The 6,000-nt window shown below is 50.7% G+C and overlaps 1 pseudogene; it reads left to right on the top strand.

Moving 5' to 3' along the window:
- The first annotated feature begins 1,947 nt into the window (after nucleotides 1-1,947).
- Nucleotides 1,948-3,290, top strand: LOC114071047 (annotated as a pseudogene).
- The last annotated feature ends 2,710 nt before the right edge of the window (nucleotides 3,291-6,000 follow it).

The raw sequence follows: 6,000 nt of genomic DNA on the forward strand, positions 1-6,000 counted from the left end.
GGTGACCTCATTGTAGCCTTCCAGTGCCTGAAGGGCACCAACACAAAAGATGGAGAGAGACTTTGGACAAGGTCCTGGAGTGCCAGGACAAGGGGCAGTGGTTTCACATGGCCCCCATCCTGGAGAAGGAAGGAGGGGCAACAGAACTGACCTCTTGAACATCTGGCAGGCAGGTTTTGGCTTAAAATTGGTGATGGGCAACTGAGTGAAACCCTCACAATCCAGGAGGAAATGGTCAATGACCTGCTCTGCCAGTGAGACCCTCTCAAGTGCCTGGGCCCAGATGGGATGCACCCAAGAGTACTGAGGGAGTTGCAGAAAGAGCTGACCAAGCTACTCTCACTCATTCCTCAGCAGTGCTGGAGAACTGCAGAAGTCCCAGTTGACTGGTAACAAGCAAATGGGATGCCAATCCACAGGAGGGGTCAAAAGGAGGCTCTAGGCAACTCCTGGCCTGTCACATTGACCTCAGTACCAGGCAAGTCCATGCAGCAGATCATCCTCAGTGCCATCCATGGCACGTGCAGGACAACCAGGGGATCAGGTCCAGCCAGCATGGGTTTGGGAAAGGCAGGTCCTGTCTGACCAACCTCACTTGCTTCTCTGACGAGGGACCCACTCAGTAGCTGAGGGAAAGCTGGGGATGTGTCTCTCTAGAATTCCAGAAAACCTTTGGCACCATCTCCCACAGCATCTCCTGCAGAAACTGGCTACTCATGGTTGGCATGAGGGAACTGTTTGCTGGGTGAAAAACTGGCCGATGGTTCAGATTAGATGTTAAAAAAAACCTTTTTCCACACAGGGAGTGTTCAGGCATTGGAACAAGTGAACCAGGGAGGTGGTGGAGTCTCTTGAAGTGTTCAAGTGGCATCTGGATGTGGCACTTTGGGATGTGGTTTAGGGGTGATTCTGGTGGCTCTGGGTTGACAACTGGGCAAGAAGATCTTGAAGGTCTCTTTCAACCTTGATGATTCTGTGACCCATCATCCCTGTTTGCAGGATTGTGCTCTAACAAGACCCTGTGGATGTTTTCTCTGTTGGGTCCCTCAGTGGGACTCCTTGGCACTACAAGAAACTTTACACTTGGAATTTCACTTGGATTTTTTGAGAGGTTTCTTCAACTCTCCTCGGGGTTTGATGTTCAGGGACTCATCACCAACCCCCTCAGAGGGTGATGAAATGCCTGAGGGCTGTTACTGTGCTACTGAGCTGGACCAGGCTCCTGGCACACAGGCAGCTCCTGGCAAGCTGGGTAGCACCACAGAGAGACAGTTCTGCCCAGGAGCAGCTCCTCTGCACAACCCAGCAGGGCTGAGGGTACTGTCAGGGCAACTCAGGGACACCAGCAGGGCACAGACAGAGCTGAAGGGGGCTCAGTACTAGCAGGATGGCTGAGAGCTCACTGCAAGAGGAATCTTGGCAGGGTTGCTGCACACGTGAGTCTGTGGCTGCAGGGCCATGCAGGAACAGCTCCTGGAGGTGTCTTCTAAAGCTGACCCAGCGGCAGTTGATGGGATGGGGGGGGAGGGGGGGGCTGTTGGAGGGAAGTTTGGAAGAGCTGTGAAGCCAGGGGTGCAACCAGGGGTGCAACCAGGGGTGCCCAAGGCTGTGGGGCAGAGCAGGGTCCCGCAACCCAGGGTGCTGTGCTGGGCAGGGACTCTGCTGCCCGCCAGGGGCAACTCTCAACTGTCTCGGGGAGCTGCTCCCAGGGCTGGGAGAGAAGGGCTGGGGGCAAGGAGCAACCTCTGACAGGAGAGGGCAGGGTCCTTCTTTCAAGAGGATGCTGGACGTGTCAGGGCTTCTCACATTTCCGGTTGACCCTGTAATATTTCCTAGAAAAAGAAAGAATTTGGAGCAATTTGGAAAAGAGCATGGGCTTGCTTTACAGAAGTCTTCCTAACTTGTCAATACCATCCTTCAACAGTCCACCATTCCCAGAGAGAAGAAATGTCCAACAGCAGCTCCCTCCCGCAGTTCCTCCTCCTGGCATTGGTAAACAGGCGGTAGCTGCAGCTCCTGCACTTCTTTCTCTTCCTGAGCATCTCCCTGGCTGCCCTCCTGGGCAACGGTCTCATCCTCAGCCCCATAGCCTGCGACCAGCACCTGCACACCCCCAGGGACTTCTTCCTGCTCCACCTCTCCCTCACAGACCTGGGCTGCATCTGCACCACTGTACCCAAAGCCATGCACAGTTCCCTCTGGGACACCACAACCTTCTCCTACCAAGGATGTGCTACCCAGGTCTTTTTCTCTTTACCTTTTTCATCTCAGCACAGTTTCCCCTCCTCACCATGTGCTATGATGGTTGTGCTGCCATCTGCAAAGCCCTGCACTACGGGACCCTCCTGGGTTGCAGAGCTTGTGCCCACATGGCAGCAGCTGCCTGGACCACTGGGTTTCTCACTGCTCTGTTGCACAAAGCCAATAGATTTTCCCTGACCCTGTGCCAAGGCAGTGCCCTGGGCCAGTTCTTCTCTGAAATCCCACACATCCTCAAGCTCTCCTGATCACACTCCAGCCTCAGGGAACTTGGGTTCATGATGTGTAGTGTTTACCTTCATGGCCCCAGATTGCATGTACAAACTGAATTAGTTATTGAATATATATTGTATATTTAGGGTTTGGGGAAGGTAGGACAGAGAGGGTACGTTTTCCATCTGTTCATAGCTGAGGTCAGGCAGCAGAGATTTACAGGGGAATGTTTTTCTTCAAACAGAAAGACAAGCAATTTGTCATTACAATTATAAAGATTGGTGGGACAAAGTAAGACCATAGAGATTTACTACAAGAGACAACAAACCCTGTTAGTTTTGCTTATCATTAATTAATGCAAGAATCTCAAGGAGGAAGTGGAAGCAGTTCTTCATCCCAGGGCTTCTTGCTAAGATATCTTGTTCTCTCTACAGTGTCATTAGGAATTCACATTCCTTCAATGGTGTTTAGTGCCTGTTTATCCCTTGGATGTTTTGTTTTCATTGTTTTCTCCTCTGTGCAGGTCTTCAGGGCCATGCTGAGGATCCCATCTGAGCAGTGACAGCACAAACCCTTTTCCACATGCCTCCCTCACCTGACCATGGCCTCCCTGTTCCTCAGCACTGGCACATTGCCTGCCCCTTTCCGTCTCCCCCCCAACCCCGGATCTGGTGGTGTCAGTTCTGTACTCGTTGGTGCCTCCAGCACTGAACCCCCTCACCTACAGCCTGAGGAATCAGGATATCAAGGATTCTCTGAGGAGTTTCATGATGGGATGCTCTTCAGAAGTTTCAATCTTCCTGTTGTCTTCTGCATAGCATGCAGAATGAAACTCATGCCAGGGCCCTCCTGCCTTCTCAGCATTTTGGTCAGGGTCATTGAGTTCATCTTGTCATAGTTCTGTGCACAATGAAATTTTATAAGGAATCTCCCTTCTAATTCTGTGTCTACCTATTGAACTTGACCATGAGAGTGCCTCAGTGAGGAATCTTGTTCTCTGAGTAGTTAAACAAAATAAAGGGCTGTGCAGTGACTTGTTTGATCCTTCTTGTCAGAGGTTCATGAAGGACAGCTCCCTGCAGGACCATGTGATTGCAGAGGGGATGGGGAACTGTCGTGGTTTTGCCCATCAGCCCATCCCTGGGGCTGAGGATGGTTTTGTCCAGGTAATTTCCGGACAAAAAGGCCAATCAAAAGTCCAGTAACGCCTTTGCTAATTACATCTTCAAGAAAACGGAAGAGAAGGTTGTTGGCGCAGTTAGAATTAATAGCAGCAGCCATGTAGGGGAGAGGAGTAGCGGGCCCAAGCAGGGCCAGACTCCCTCCTCCCCCGACTTGGGCCGGGGTGGGGGGAGCAGATGCAGCACTGAAGTCCTCCCTTCTCTCTTGTAAGAGAGGGAAGAAAAAAAAAGTTTCAAGACGAACTGCTTGGACAGAAACCGCTGTGGAAGAATTCCAGCCGAAAGATAATGGAGCTTCCAAGGTCGAAGCTGGCAGCTGAAGCTGCAGCAAGAAAAGTAAAGTGCGAAAGGGGGGAGGCTTGTTCCCCCCTGCCTTTTTGCTCTCTCTCCTCAGCAGGGAAAAGACTGAAAAGTAACCCCTGCTACTTATAAAAGTTTGTTGGAGTAAAAAGACCTCCCATGCGGTTGATGGAGGAGTCTGTGAATGTACCAAAGAGAACCAGGACTTCATGAGAAAGACTGAAGTGAGGCAGAGTCCTGGTGGAGATTTGTGGCCCTGAGGGAAACCTGTGCTGGAGCAGTGACGACTCAGGTGAGATACTAGGATCCGTGCGTGTGTGGATCTATACTGCTGTTGAAGATTTTATAACCCTGAAAAATCTCATGCTGGAGCGAGACGGTCCATGTGAGATGTTGGAATCCGTGCGTGTGTGGATTCGTGCTGGACCCATGCCGAGAAGTCTATCAAGGACTGTTCTCCCATGGGGAGGGACCTCCATAGGGAAACAGGGGTGAACTCTTAAGCCATTATCCCCTGTAACCCTGTGAAAGAAGATCCATAGTAAGCAAGTGTCCCCTTGCAAGCCTATGGAAAGAAGACCCTTCAAGACTGGGTAACTCCCAGCCTTTGGTCTTAGCCCAGGAGGGGGGTAAGCCCAATCTTGGAAGCCAACACAGAGCGAGAAAGAGAGAGAAGAAATTCCAACTGCAATGAAAGTACTGTTGCTGTTAAGAATCTGTTGCTAGAGGGAGAGAACTAAAACTCCAAAGATACAGAATGAAACTACTTCTTCTCCTTGGACTAGTATAAAAAGGGAGGAAGTATTTCTGTATATATATAGCACTTCAACTTGAGTAGAAATTGTCGTAGATATAGTTTTTTAGTTTTTAATTTATTAGCAGTTTTTGTTTTACTAATAATAAATGTTTATGCTATTTTTCCCCAAATCCCGTCTCTCTTTTGTCTGCAAAAACTTACTCTCAACTAGTATTAATTGTGTGGGGGGTGGAAAGCAAATTAACCCAAAGCAAAACCACGACAGGAACCAAGTCCCAGCCCAGCAGCACTGCCAGGGAGCAGCAGCTCTTGGTCTTCTCAGGGCTGCCGTTTCCACTTGCACACTCCCTTTCCACACCCTACTGTGAGTGCAAGGCCTGAGTGCACTGGCAGCTTGGGCACAGTCCTACTGTGTGTCCATGCTGGGATCACAGACAGGGACAGGTCCTGGGCATTGCTGGCACAGAGCTGGGCTCCACACCAGCCCTTCCATTGTGGAAGGGGATCTCCTTAGCTCAGTGCCTGAAGGCTTTTATCTTCTCCCAAAGCCACTCTCTACAGCATGGTCAAGGAATAGACTCTAAGGAGGTTCCTGGTTTTGCTTGTTCTCCAAGGGCTCGGTGTGATAAGGGTCACAGTGTGACCTTCAGGGGGTTCAGGTCTGGTTCAGGTTTTGCTTGTGTGGCCAGGAACCATGCAGAAGGTGAATGATCTGTGATTAACCTTTCTGTGGTAATAGAGTGTGACAGAGCTGATGGCAGGTGAATCCTTTACTGAAGAGCCTTGGGAACTGCCAGGAGAACATAGGAGATCTGCAGGGACACTGTGCCAGGGCTCAGTAGTAAATGGAGCCCAGTGAGCACAGGCTTGGCCATGGTGGTGTCACCATCGCCCGCCAGTACTCACAGCTGCAGAACAACCTGAAGTGGCCTTGAGCAGAGACACTGCCGGCCTGGGGAACCAAAGACCATCCATGACACAAGTCTGAGCTGCAGAAACCCCGTTCCTGTGTTCCTATCATACTCCTGAGAGCCAGAGTCGTGCCTGACACACACAGTGCAAGTACCCTGCCCTGACTGGAACACAAATCACACCTAAGTTGTAGGGACCATGCTGATCAGCAACCTGACCTCCACCACAGCTGCGTTCCAGAGACAAGTGTTACTGCATTCCAGCCAGTTGCCAACCTCAGACACCAGAGGTCACAAGTGGCAGAGACAAAAAGGCAGAAATCTCTCCTTCCTCCTGACATCTCATAGGAAAGGTAGCAAGTGGTGGTAAAACTATCCT

This window comes from Empidonax traillii, unplaced genomic scaffold (assembly GCF_003031625.1).
Source record: "Empidonax traillii isolate 1590-97213 ecotype Southwest subspecies unplaced genomic scaffold, ASM303162v1 scaffold1805:size59584, whole genome shotgun sequence".
NCBI classification, from domain to species: Eukaryota; Metazoa; Chordata; class Aves; order Passeriformes; family Tyrannidae; genus Empidonax; species Empidonax traillii.